We start from the raw sequence: 15122 nt of genomic DNA, 5'->3' as shown, positions 1-15122 counted from the left end.
TTAATATCTATCTATCTATCTACCTGCCTAATTATTCACTATCATTTATCTTTTTTCTTTTCTGACTCCTACTTTTAAAATCTGTCCCCAGTACACAACTATACTTGATTTACATTATAGCTCCTACAGTTCGCTCAGACATCCTTTCCTTCTTTAATTCTGCTGTCTACTGACACCTTTATAAAGTTCTTCCCTCCCTCCTTCCCTTCTTTTTTTTTCACTGAACAATTCTATTGGTTTAAGATGAGCTGCATATGAGGTAATAAAACCATCTGCAGGGGGAGGGGTGGGAGGCCCGGGGGCATGGGCAGGTCATCTGTCCAGAAGTTGTGTCCCAATTTTTGGCATCTCTGGTAGGTAGAGCAAGTCTGGCGTCTCCACAGATCCCAGAGAAGATAAGGGGTGGGGGAGAGAGAATTGGTGAAACGAGAGAAAGAGAGAGAGAGAGAGAGAGAGAGAGAAACAGAATAGTCACATATGTGTCTGAGAGAGAGAGAATGTATATGTGTCTATAGAGAAACAATACTTGTGTATGTGTCTATGAGAGAGAGGATCTGAAAGATAGGGTTCTGGGTGTGTTTCTGTGTAAGAAATGGGGAGAGAAAAAGATTGAAAAGCAGGAAAAAAAGGGGAGACAGACCCCACCTTCCCCTTAGGGGACCCCCTTCTCCTTGCCATGTAGTCAGCAACCCCAGCACTGAGTCGGCTGGGGTAGGGCGACCCCATTTGCCCTTCTCCATCTTGTGCTTCTCCTGTGTCTGGGGCTTGTCCTCTGGATGCCTTTGTCCTCTCATCAAGAGTCACCTCTGAGCCCCACCCTGTGGCCTGAGGGGTGAGAGCAGTGGGAAGTGTCAGAATGAACGCTCCCTGGTCCTTCTGTTGGGGACGTCACTGAGGACGGGGTCACAGCCTCCTGCCAGCGCCGTTTGCCCTCATTTCCCGAGGGCTGTCCATCTGGCCTCCCCCGAGGTTATCTCTGTGGTCCCCTGGGCCCATCGAGTGTTGGAGTGATTCCACCTGGGAAGCAGGGCATCCCCAGAAACATGTCTCCAGACCCTGAAAGATGGAAAGAGCTGCCAGAGCCTGTGGAGGAAGGGGGTGTCGGGGAGCTGGTGCGGCTGTGGGCCCCCTGGGCGACAGACACGGTGGTCTTGACAGCATAGATGTTTGCCTCCTCTTGAAACTTTCAGATATTTTTCTTATAGCGAATCCACTTGTTGCAAAACCAATTGGAGACCTGAGAGACTGTGATGGCAAGCTCCTCCTTAGCCTCCTCACTGAGAAACAGTTACTCAGGTGGGAATAGAAATACTCATTTAGGACCTCGGTGGCCTGTTTGCTGAAGTTCCAGCGTTTCCATCTGGCATCCAGGAACTGGGAGCACAGGATCATGACAGCCTCGCAGGTGGCCACTTCCGCCAGGGGCCGCTCCTAGGCCAGGTGGTGCGGCATGCCTGTTCAAGGTACCCAGCTGGGCCGCTCCTGGGCTGCACCTGACTGGTAGTGACTAATTAGCATATCCGGGCTAATTAGCATATCCCACTCTTATTATATAGGATTATATACTAGAGGCCCGGAGCACAGTGGGGTCCCTTGGCGTGGTCTGCAGGGTTAGGGCCAAAAGCAGCAATCCAATGCCTCCTGCCATTCCTGCCTGCCGCTCCTGTTCATCCTGGCCCTGCTGCACCTGCCGCCGCTGCTTCTCAGTAGGCTTGCTGCCGCTCCGCTGCGGTCTCTGGGCTGTGGCAGCCAGCCATTAGCCCTGTGTCTGGTGCCCCTCGGTCAGCTGAGCAGTGCTCCCACTGTGGGAGCGCACTGACCACCAGGGGGCAGCTTCTGCATTGAGCGTCTGCCCCCTGGTGGTCAGTGCACGTCATAGTGACCGGTCGACCTGTCGAACAGTCACTTAGGCTTTTATATAGCTATATAGATATTATATATAGATTATAATAATGCTTTTTCTTATTATTTAAAATTATATCACCCTAACCAGTTTGGCTCAGTGGATAGATCATTAGCCCAAGGACTGAAGGGTCCTGAGTTTGATTCCAGTCAAGCCATATACCTTGGTTGGAAGCTCAATCCCCAGCCTTGGTAGGGGTGCGTGCTAGAAGCAACCAATCAATGTGTCTCTCTCACATAGATGTCTCTCTCTCTCCCCCTCTCTTCCACTCTCTGAAAAATCAATGGAAAAATATCCTTGGGTAAGGATTAACAAACAAATAAATAAAATTATACTGAATCTTGTTTTACTTGCCAAAATTGACAAACTTTGTGCTATTGAATGCATATTAAGTGACTTATGGTGCTAAAATTTGGGTTAGGAAACCACACAGAATGCTCAACTGAAAAGTGGAGTATGTGTGACTCAAGGCATAGCTTATTATGTCCCAATTCACTTTACACTCAAGTCAAAAATAATCACAAAAGATGGGACTGAGTGGGCATAGATCATTTCAATCCAGGTATTCCTTAAAGTCTGAGATCTTTTCAGTTTTTATTCTTATACTAGAGGCTCGGTGCATGAAATTCATGCATGGAGGGGCAGTCCTTCAGCCCTTCTTGCATCCTCTCACAATCCGGGACCGCAGGCTCCTAACCGCTTGCCTGCCAGCCTGCTTGATTGCCCCTAACCACTCTGCTTGCCTGCTTGCTCACCTGCCTGCCTGATCGCCCCTAACCGCCTTTGCCTCAGCCCTGCCACCACAGCTTCGTCTGGAAGGATGTCTGGAATGATGTCTGGAAGGTCATTTAGCTATCTGGTCTAATTAGCATATTACACTTTTATTATTATAGATAGTTGCCTTGCTCCAAGCTGTAAGGACCTGCTTGTCATAGAGATAGAAAAATTTTAATTTATACTCTTGATTATGGCAAGTAACTAACACAATGGCCACCAAAACGGTGACTTACCAAAGGGTGTATAGCAAATGGTGCTGTTAAGTCCTTTTCCATGAAAAAGTGCATGTTGTGCATTGCATCTGCCTGGGTACATAAAAGGGTGAAGTTTGTCTGTCTTTGCAATCATATGAGCGAATTGTGTGAGACCCCAGCCCAGTCTGGTTTGGTGCTCACAGAAAAATAGAGGTCTTTTTTTTTTTTCTTTGCTCCATTGGTGGAGATTTCCTAGAAGTTGTAGACTATCTTCCTTTTAATTTTTCCTCAACACTCTGACTTTACTTATGTCTCTCACCTTTGCTTTCCCTCCATCCCCCACCCGCAACAGTAACTTGCTCTAGGCTCACTTCCCTCGAGTTCTAGGACAGTGGTCGGCAAACTCATTAGTCAACGGAGCCAAATATCAACAGTACTTCTTCAAAATAGACTCGCCCAGGCCGAAAACCGACTTCTGCGCAATGGGCCACGAAGTTTCAATCGCACTATATGTGTGCCCGCACGTGGTATTTTGTGGAAGAGCCACACTCAAGGGGCCAAAGAGCCACATGTGGCTCGCGAGCCGCAGTTTGTCGACCACGGGTCTAGAAGATCGCACAATGCGTCCGCCACCAGACCACAATTCCCAGCATTGCTGGTGCTCCCCATGCTCTCGGCTTCTGCTTCTGGTCCAGGAGCCACCACCAGAACTACGATTTCCAGAATTCCTGGTGCTCCCTGTGCTCTCAGCTTCCACTTCCAGTCCAAGGGCTGCAGAAACCAAAAGGACTGGGGACTCCAGCCGCCCCCCCTGGTGGGGCTGACAGGACCGGGGACTCTGGCAGGGTTGAGGGGACTGGGCGCTGCCATCTTGTGGCTATGGGTGCCACCATCTTTGTGAGGGAGTGATGGTTAATTTGCATATTACCCTTTTATTAGATAGGATATCACACTCAGGGTAACAATTATTTATCCATTACTCAATAACAACCGTGACAATGAGGTATGGGTACTTGGTCCAGCACACAATCCTCAACTGGATTCTCAATTAACTTGAATTTGGCATACTCTTATAAATTATTTGAGTCAATGGTGCAGACAGACTCCAATCAAATGTCAAGCCCTCAGGCACCCCCAAGTTTAAAAGAAAGGTTACAAACTGGCTGTTAATCATTTCCTTCTGGTCAAAATAAAACTATTCAAGATAATACTACAGAGTAAAGCAAACTATCTAAATAGTCTAAGTAAATGTAGAGATTTTTATTAACAATTGAGAAGTAAATATCATCTTTTTTCCTTGCCTTTTTACAAAATATTTTTAAAGTATATTTAAAAACTTGTCATTATGATGTCATGAAATACAGAGTAGTCAGGAGATCTAAGGATCCATCTCTCTACTGAAGAGACTTATAATCTGAACTAACTGAATATAAATAAACCAGTAATAAGCAAAGAGATTAAATCAGCACTTAAATAATTTCCATCAAAGAAAAGCCCATTATCAGGTAGATCAGATAGAATTTACTAGTCAATTCTATCAAACATTTAAAGAAGAACTAACACCAATCTTTCCCAAAATCTTCTAAAAAATAGTGGAGTAGTTACTTCATAACTCTAAGAGGCTAGTATTACAAAAGCCAGACAAAGACACCATAAAAGAGCCTACAAACCAATATCCCCTAAGAATATAGATGCAAACATCCTCAACATGATACTAGTGAACTGAATCTAGTAGCATATTAAAAGGATTGAATGCCATGATCAAGCAGGATTTTCCCTAGAATACAAAGGTGGGTTAACATATGAAAATCAATCAATTTAATACACCTCATTAATAAAATGAAGACAGAAGGATCTTTTCAGTTGATGCAGAAGAAATATTTGACAAAATCCAATATCCTTTATTGATTAAAAAAATAAGAAAATAGGAATAGAAAGGAACATCCTCAAATGGATAAAAGCATCTATAAAAACCCCACAGCTAATAATATACTAAATAATAAAAAATAGTAAGTTTCTTCTCTAATATTAGAATCAATACAAAGATACCCATTCTTGCCATTTGTATTCAGCATTGTACTGGAAGTTGGAGGCAGGGAAATGAAGCAAGAAAGAGAAATAAAAGCCATTCAAATTGGGAATTAAAAAGTGAAACTATTTGTAAAGGACATTATCTTATATAAATGAAAATCCAAGAGTCCAAGAAAAAGCTATCAGAGGCTGTGGGGAAAAGGGAATCCTCATTCACTGCTGGTGGGAATGTAAACTGGTATAGCCACTATGGAAAGCAGTATGGAAGTTTCCAAAAAAAAATTAAAAATATAGTTATATAACCCATCAATCCCTCTTCTGGGTATTTACCTAAAAAGATTTGACATGGAAACAACCACAGTGCCTTCAATAGATCATTGGATAAAGAAGATGTGATATGTATATACAATGGAATACTACTTAGCCATAAAAAATGAAATACCACCCAGGCCAGTGTGGCTCAGTTGGTTGAGTGTTATCTCATGCACAATAGATTGCTAGTTCCATTCCTGGTTAGGGCACATGCCCAGGTTGTGGGCTTGATCCCCAGTAGGGGACATACAGGAGGCAGCAGATTGATGTTCTCTCTCATTGACGTTTCTATCTCTCTCTCTTCCTCTTCCTTCTTCTCTCTATAAATATAAATACAAATATATTTTTAAAAAAGAATTCCAAAAACCAAAGGACACAATTTATTATTTAATTTACATGAAATGCTCATAATAAGAAATTCATAGATACAGAATACAGATTAATCATTATACAGAGCTGAGGGGAGGGGTCCGAATGGGGAATGACTGTTATTAATGGCTATTGTTTGCCATGTTTGGGTGATGAAAATATTCTTAACTCGGATGGTGATGATGGTTGCACAACATTTTGAATGTACTAAAACCATTGAAGCATGCACTTTGAAATCATTAAAATAATGAATTGCATAATAGGTGAATTTTACCTCAGTAAAAAAATAATATAAAAAATGTCAAAGAACAATGTCATATCCTGGGTGACTCTCCTTTAAAAAATACTACGAAGATAACAAACATCAAATAAGTCGACTTTATTTGGCAAGGTATTGCACAAGCCCAGTATCTTTGATGAGGAGGTACTGGAATAAAATTTGACATGGCACATGGTATATTAAGCCATATGACCTTTCAGGGATCCAGAAAGGCAAATTTGGAAGATGGCATCACCATGATGAAATTATGATTTATCATTGTTAAGAATATCTATAAATGGCAGGAAATACAGAATAATATTACAAAAAGATTTATCTAGCTTTAGCTTAATTTTAACAATGGTTGATATGTAAAATGTGGATTTATATATAAAATGAACTAACAATTATAAAATTAGAATGACTATTATCTTTACTGGAGCCATTGGCAGCCTCCCTGTGCACTTAAAATATGACCGCCCTCACAAAAATTGATTCATCACAGATTTTGCAGAAAAATATGTATAGGTAATAAGAGATACATTTATAGTTTCCCATCTAGAGATAGAAATCAAATAAATCAGACTTTTTCTTTATAGTTGGAACAAATCTCAGTCTCTCTCTTCTCTTTTCAATGTTTTATTTTGACATAGACCATGTAGTATATATTAGATAAAATTTATTCACAGGCAAAAACTGTTGCAGTTACATTTTCATATCAATTTCAGTAAATGTGTCATTAAAATACATTTAACTATGTACTAATTAGAGTTCAGGTATGTTGGCAAGATGACAGTTGGAGACACCATGGATTGTACTCCAAAATAAAATGATTACTTAGCTCAGAATTGTTTCAGTGGACATTTAAAAATGCTATTTAAGCCCCGGGAAGTTTGGCTCAGTGGATAGAACATTGGCCCACAGACTGAAGGGTCCTGGGTTCAAATCCAGTCAAGGGCACGTACCTCCATTGTAGGCTCAATCCCCAAGCCCTGGTTGGGGCATGTGCAGGAGGCAAACAATCCAGGTGCGTGTCTCTCTCATATCAATGTTTCTCTCTCTCTCTCTCTCTCCCTTCCACTCTTTCTAAAAATTTGTGGAAAAGTATCCTCCAGTGAGGATTAACAACAATAACAAAAAAGTTATTTAATGGCATTAAAATTGGTTACTTATGAGCATTTCTTCATGGTCAAAAACTAAATATAGTTCCAATGACATAAAGTAAAAGGTTCCAAATAAAGTCTGTAGTCAATACATCTATATCTTTTGTTCATTTTAGAGTATAACCACATAGCACTGTTGCCAGAGAATCAAATTCCTTCCTCACTCGTGGGAGTGGAGTTCTTGGGGTACTGCTGACATAAGCATTTTCAGAAGCCCCCACAGGAGAATGAGATGTTAGTAAAAGACTTTATTTGCATGGAGTTACATTCCTTGGGATCCAAACTTCCATGTCCCTCAATCCAGTCTTGGAAAAGGGGCAGCTGGGGCTCCAGCAGAACAAAAAGCAGGGCCAGTGTCCAGAGTGTCCTTTCCATGGTGGAGCTGGGTCCGGCAGAGTGTCAAGCTAGTCACATGGCCATGAGCCATGTGAGTTCAGGGAAGCGCATCCGTGCAACAGGAGAGCCTGGAGCCCAGTGCAAGCATGCACCAGAGAGAGGAAGAGGGAGGGAGGGAGGGAGGGAGGAGAAAGAGAGAGAGAGAGAGAGAGAGAGAGAGAGAGAGAGAGATTGAGAGACTCCTCTGTCCAGGAGTTTAAATACTCAGGTTTTATGCCCTTGAAGTGGCCACACCTGTTCTGGCCACTGACTTGCTCCCAGGTATGACTGACAGGTAAGTACCTTACTGGGCATGTGTCTATTGTCCAGTCCCTTCCCCCAGAGATCTGTGTGGAACAGGCTTGGAGAATGTTAAATTGCAGCTATCTAGCAAAGCTGTATAAATGGCATGCCTATATTATCTAGTTTTCCTTTTAATTCGTTCCTGTTAAATAATAACCAGATTATTACAACGGTATTAGAACCTTTGCAGTGGTTCTCAACCTTGGCTGCACATTAGAATCACCTGGGAATCTTTTTAAAATCCTGATTTCTGGGCCTCATCCTCCGGAAATTCTGTTTCTTTGTTATGGGGTGGGGCCACAACATTAGTAACAAAGAAACAGAATTTCCGGAGGATGAGGCCCAGAAATCAGGATTTTAAAAAGATTCCCAGGTGATTCTAATGTGCAGCCAAGGTTGAGAACCACTGCTTTAGAGAAATTACTGATGGTGATTTAGAATAAGCAAATGAACTTTTTAATATATGGCATCAGTATATTCAGTGGAGTTCATCTTAAAAATTAGCATAAGATGTATCTTCATGTAAATAGGATGTTTTATATTATTTAAATATGACTGTTGGCCGTAGGAGGTGCTGATGTGAGAATTACTGCAAAGCCAGAACCTACAGTAATTTAACTCAAAATAGACACCACAGACTTCAGGCATATAATCACCTGAGAATGCTTGTTAAAATGCAGTTCTGAGGCTTTACTCAGGATGGCCTTAATTAGAATTTCTGGGCTTATTACCTGCTAATCTCCTATTTAACAAATTTACCATTGCATTACTGTGCACATTAAACCTTGAGAACCACTTTTCCCCCAGATGTGGCAGCATTCTCCCCCTCCCTTCGCCACCCCACCCTCGCACTCTTTCCTTATCTCAGTCAGCCCACTAATTACTAGTGGTTTTGTTGCTGATAATTTCCTTTAACCCATGGTCATGTTCCAGATTTTATGGCAGGAGGGGGAATTATTATTTTTTCTTATTACAATAACTATAGGAGAATTTTTTCTTTTGTTTTATTTTTTGTAGGAGAATTTTAATGTTTCTTTGAAATAAGGTGTGCATTGGTACTCATTAAATGAACTGAGACCACATGGTACTTGAAAAGAAAAGTGGATGCTTGAAGCCACTACTTACATTTCCCAAAGGCCACAGGGGACGAAGTACTATAGAAAAATCATTTTCAGTAGAAAATTTTAGGACTGAAATGTATTTTTTTTTGCTCATACACAGCTGGGATCAGAGCTGTGTGCCAAGATATGACTGCTTAGAAGGAACAAATTGAATGGTTGAAGACTCAGGAACTCAGGTCACAAGTGTGTTATAAGGAACCAAGCATTACCTACATCTAACAAACCCATTGTTGCTACATCATTCTCTCATCATCTCTCACTTGCCTTAAATATACATTGGTAAAATTGTTTTAGCTGTACTTTTGGTTTGGCAGACCAACTGATGGTCTCCAACTTTTTATCCCTATGCCTTCTAATTTTCCCCTCCAACTCTTCCTTCTGACAAAAAAAACTTTTATTTTCCTTTTGAAGTATAAGGTATTTATCATCCACTCATCTAATATATTTTTATAATATAAAACAATAAAATCTTCTCTATATGAGGAAGTATGCAAGGTCCTGCAGGGCCTAGAAAGATGAGTAAGTTTATTTCTGTTCCCAAACACCCTATCAGAAAAATAAAACCCCAAGATGAAATGTTTACCTGAAAAATAGAATGCAGGTGTGCACCACATAATGTTGTAGTCAACAATGGACTGCACTTACAACAGTGGTCCCATAAGATTATAATGGAGCTGGAAAATTCCTATCTCATGATGTTCTAGCCATTGTAATGTTTAACACAATGCATTACTAACATGTTTGTGGTGATACTGATGTAAAAAAAACCTTCTGTGCTACCAGATGTATAAAAGTACTAGTGGCTCGGTGCATGAAATTCATGCACATTACAAGGGAAGAGACCCAGACCCAGCCGACCCCACCCCTGTCAAGCCCCACTGGCGGGGGATGCAGCATCAAGTCCCCGCCCACCCGTGCATGTGGCCCCGCCCACCCGCACCTGCCTGGCATGCAGCCTCCTGCTGATCAGTCATTATGGCATGAGGGCATCATGACCATTAGCATATTAGCTCTTTATCACATAGGATAGCACATATTCCATCTGCAACAACATGGACCTAGAGGGTATTGTGCTGAGTGAAATAAGTCAGACAGAAAAAGACAAATACCATAAGATTTCACTTATATGTGGAATCCAAAAAACAAAATAAATGAACAAGCAGAACAGAAACAGAGTAATAGATACAGAGGACATTTTGAAAGGTGGGAGTGAGGTTGAAGTTATTGAGATAGGTTTGGGAATCATTTGATAAAGGCCAAGGAAAGCTACTAGGATAAATAGAAAGAGTGAGAATGAAAATGTTGGAGAGGATAATTCTATGAAGGAGCAGAAAAGAAAAGACAAAGTAGTAGAATTAGGGAGGGAACAGAAGAAATGTCATAGAAGACAAAGAGATGTGTGAAAAAAGAAGGGAACAGACTACAGAAGGTGACTATTATAAACAGAAACAATTGCATCAACATTCTTTCAGTTATTTATTTATTTATTTATTTATTTATTTATTTTAATGCCCTTGACCGGAATCGAACCTGGGACCCTTCAGTCCACAGGCCGACGCTCTATCCACTGAGCCAAACCGGTGAGGGCTATTTATTTATTTAAAAATATGTTTTTATTCACTTTAGAGTGAGATAAAGGAGAGGGATAGAAACATCCATGAGAAACATTAATAGAGCCCGCAACCTGGGTTTGTTTCTATGTATTAGGTAGATCTGTTAGGGCTCTCAGTCTTTTTGGAGGGTCTCTGTTGCAGGACAACATCAGATGCTGTTTGTGACTGGCCCTGACAACCCTGTTTGGAGCTATCAGCAATCCACAGCTTGTGACTCCCTCTGCTGGGGCTGGTTGCGTTTGGAAAGGATCAAGATGTGCACTGAAATCTGCTTTTCCTAGCCGCATTCCAGAAACAGATTAGGCAAAGCCTGCAGGCTGGTTGTTATTCTCAGTCTCTTAATGAACCTCAGGCTGTACTCCATAGAGTGGGGCAAAAGCTGCCTTGTTGGTAAAGGTCTGCTGGAGAAAGTTGTCCTCTGCAGTGTGAGGGAATGACTCAGCACAGAAAACTGGGGTTGCTGCCTTCCAAGTTCCATCCCCAGAGCCCCCTACTGTGGATTCTCCTCACACAGCTGGAGCCCAAGGTGAGTGACTATATACAGAATTTGTGTGTTCTTCCTTTAAGAGGGTGCCTGTGTTTCCAGCCCTCTCTCCCTGACAGATAGAAACCTCACTGCTTTTCACAGCCAGATATTATGTGGGCACCTTTCTCAGTTCTGGTGCCCTGGGGTGGGGAGTCCAGCTTGGGATTTAGACCCCAGAATTCTCAGTGGGAACCCCCCACAGCTGAGATATCTCTCCAGGACTTCATCTGCTGCCTGTGGGAACTGGGCCAGCCCTTTCTCACCTCCGCACTTCCTACCAGTCTCTATGCGGTTTCCACTTTCCATCCTTGGTCATGAGGGTTCTCTCCAACTAGTCTTCAGTTGATTATTCAGGATGGTTTTTCTATATTTTAGTTGTAATTCCAGTTTGGGCCTGGGAGAGTGTCAGTGTACCTTCCACTTAATCCACTGCAATCTTTGTGTTACATGGAATCGGGGCGAGCGGACTCTCCCTGTGGGTTCTTGTCCTACAAAGTTTGAAGAATAAAATTTGCGGACTAAAAGATTTTTAAGCAACCGTGTAGAAGTTTATTGCAAGTGTACACAGACTTCCCCTGGGGAGGTGTCCCCAAATGGGAAAAATCTGCTCTCTCTCTAAATGGGAAAAAATATAGTTTTTTGAATCTCTTTGTCTACCGGTTTATAAATGCTGGAAGCTCTTTGAACATTCCTCTTTCTAATTGGATCCTTCCTTAATTTATGTCCCCCATGCTCTCCTAATTGGCTACTTTTCTGCATGATATCAGTTTCAAAGCTCAAAGCAGCCCACCCGGTGCCCTCTCTTCCTCTCCTTCTTATCGTATAATATTCCTCTATCCTCTGTGAATGTATGTCTCCCTCTTCCCCTTAACTTCTAACATTCCTCTATCCTCTGTGAATTTAAGATAAGCATTCTGGTGGCTCTCTGCCCCTCACATATCCATTCCTCTCCCATGGACCCCCCCTTTTTCCTAACTCCTTTCCTGTCTCTAAAATTCCTTCTATTTGCATCAAAATTACTGATTTTGGATTTATTTTGAATAACACTTCAAGTTGTAGAGATAGATACAAAATAACTGAATACATGGTCCTTGCTCTTCGAAATTCAGTCAGGGAATTAACCATACATAGGTAACAGCTAAGTGTCATTCAGAGCTGTATATTTGTTAGGTCTCTAAAGCAAGTGTTAGAAATGATAAACACTAAAGAAATCTAGAGAATGGAGATGATCAATTTTGATGACGAAGCTTGGAAGATGTCTCTTGAAGAGAAGGGTTGGGGAGTAGGTCTGAAAAAAGATACTTTGGAATGTCAAAGAATAGTTCATAGATCTGCAGTTATATTAAACTATTTATTGTATGAAAGCAAAATTAATTGTTAAAATAGCCTGGAAGAGTCATGGGAGATGAATGAATGGGGACTGTATGATAAAATCAGCATTTGATCTGGCGGCAGAGATGAAAACTGACTGAAATGTCTTAGACCTGGGCTTTCTGTGCACTTGCCCCAGAGCACAAGGTATTAGGTAGTCAATCACAGTTTGGAGAAATGTCCTTTTGTTGCAGAAGACCCCAGAAAAAACAAGCGACGCTTTGAAGAAGTGGAAAGACACTGTTTTAATTACACCGGCGGACTCGGGAATAATTTCCAGATCGGAGTGAAGCAGCACGTGGAAGGCTTCACTTTTTATAAGCTTCGGGGTTTTTGTTCTGCAGATATGCCCCCTCCCCCCACTTCATGGCCCTGCAGGAAGACCCCTGGTGTTGGTGTTGATGATCTGTCCTGGCACCAGTGATAATGGCTCCCCGCCTCCCCCACGGAAGTTCATTGTTCCTGACATGCCTTACAAGACCAGTTTCTGGGATGGAGGCAATGACGTAATTATAGGTCATCAAGAATGCACACTGAACTTGCTGGCATGAATTCCAATTGCTAGCCCCCAAATATCAGGGTTATATTTGAATTAGCCCTTTTTAGCCTTCTCACTTTCATAACCACAGATGGTTGCTGAGAGCCACATTTAAAAAAAGAATATATCCATTCTGGGTTGAAAATTTTTAACATGTGGTGATTTATTCGGTGTGATAAAATAAAAAAATATATATTTTCCATTTATTTTATTTTTTAAAATTCTTTATTGTTTAAAGTATTACATATAGTATTACATATGTCTCCCTTTTTCCCACATTGACCTCTCCCCTGCCATCCCCACACCCCCGCACATGCCCTCATACCCTTAGTGTCTGTATTCATTGGTTATGCTTATATGCATGCATATAAGTCCTTTGGTTGATCTCTCCCCAACCCTCTCTGGCCTTCCCACTGCAGTTTGACAATCAGTTTGAGGCAGCTCTGCCTCTGTATCTATTATTGTTCAAAAGTTTGTAATGGTCTTTATTATCCATGAATGAGTGAGATCATGTGGTATTTTTCCTTCATTGACTGGCTTATTTCACTTAGCATAATGCTCTCCAGTTCCATCCATGCTGTTGCAAATGGTAAGAGTTCCTTCTTTTTTACAGCAGCATAGTATTCCATCGTGTAGATGTACCACAGTTTTCTAATCCATTCATCTACTGATGGGCACTTAGGCTGTTTCCAAATCTTAGCTATGGTGAATTGTGCTGCTATGAACATAGGGGTGCATATATCCTTTCTGATTGGTGTTTTTGGTTTCTTGGGATATATTCCTAGAAGTGGGATCACAGGGTCAAATGGGAGTTCCATTTCCAGTTTTTTGAGGAAACTCCATACTGTTCTCCACAGTGGCTGCACCAGTCTGCATTCCCACCAGCAGTGCAGAAGGGTTCCTTTTTCTCCACATTCTCTCCAACACTTGTTGATTGTTGATTTGTTGATTATAGCCATTCTGACAGGCGTGAGATGGAATCTCATTGTCTTTTTGATTTGCATCTCTTTGATGATTAGTGACTTTGAGCATGTTTTCATATGCCTCCAGGCCTTCTGTATGTCTACTTTCAAAATGTGTCTATTTAAGTCCTTAGACTATTTTTTGATTGGATTGTTTATCTTCCTTTTGTTAAGTTGTATGAGTTCCCTATAAATGTTGGAGATTAGGCCCTTATCAGATATAATGTTGGCAAATATGTTCTCCCATGTAGTGGGCTTTCTTGTTGTTTTGTTGATGGTTTCTTTTGCTGTGCAGAAACTTTTTATTTTGATGTAGTCCCATTTGTTTATTTTCTCTTTAGTTTCCAATGCCCTAGGATCTGTATCGGTGAAGAAATTGCTTCGGCATATGTCTGAGATTTTGTTGCCTTTGGATTCTTCTAGTATTTTTATGGTTTCCTGTCGTATATTTAAGTCCTTTATCCATTTTGAGTTTATTTTTGTGTATGGTGTAAGTTGGTGGTCTAGTTTCATTTTCTTGCATGTATCTGTCCAATTTTCCCAGCACCATTTATTGAAGAGACTGTCTTGACTCCATTGTATGTTCTTGCCTCCTTTGTCAAATATTAATTGAGCGTATTGGTTGGGGCTGATTTCTGGGCTTTCTATTCTATTCCATTGATCTATATGTCTGTTCTTGTGCCAGTACCAGGCAGTTTTGAGAACAGTGGCTTTGTAATACAGCTTGATATCTGGTATTGAGATCCCACCTACTTTGTTCTTTCTCAGGATTGCTGCAGCTATTCGGGGTCTTTTTTTATTCCAGATGAATTTTTGGAGAGTTCGTTCTAGATCTGTGAAGTATGCCGTTGGTATTTTAATGGGAAGTGCGTTGAATTTATAGATTGCTTTGGGTAGTATGGACATTTTAATGATGTTGATTCTACCAATCCATGAACATGGTATGTTCTTCCATCTGTTTATGTCTTCCTCTATCTCTTTTTTCAATGTCCTGTAGTTTTCTGAGTAGAGGTCTTTTACCTTTTTAGTTAAGTTCTTAAAATATGTTTTGAATTTGGACCAGAAGTGGAGAGAAAAATGTTTGCTAGGAGGCAATGGCATGAATAGAGCATAGAGTGTGAACAAATGATATATACGTTTAAGAAATTGTGTGACTAGATTGTTGTAGTGGAAGTTTGAGATTAGAAAATTAGATAGTCATAGCTGAATCCGGTTTTGCTCAGTGGATAGAGTGTTGGCCTGTGGACTGAAAGGTCCCAGGTTCGATTCCGGTCAAGGGCATGTACCTGGGTTTCGGGCACATCC

The sequence above is a fragment of the Myotis brandtii genome, unplaced genomic scaffold (genome assembly GCF_000412655.1).
Source record: "Myotis brandtii unplaced genomic scaffold, ASM41265v1 scaffold568, whole genome shotgun sequence".
Classification (NCBI taxonomy): Eukaryota; Metazoa; Chordata; class Mammalia; order Chiroptera; family Vespertilionidae; genus Myotis; species Myotis brandtii.
This window is presented reverse-complemented; position numbering follows the sequence as displayed.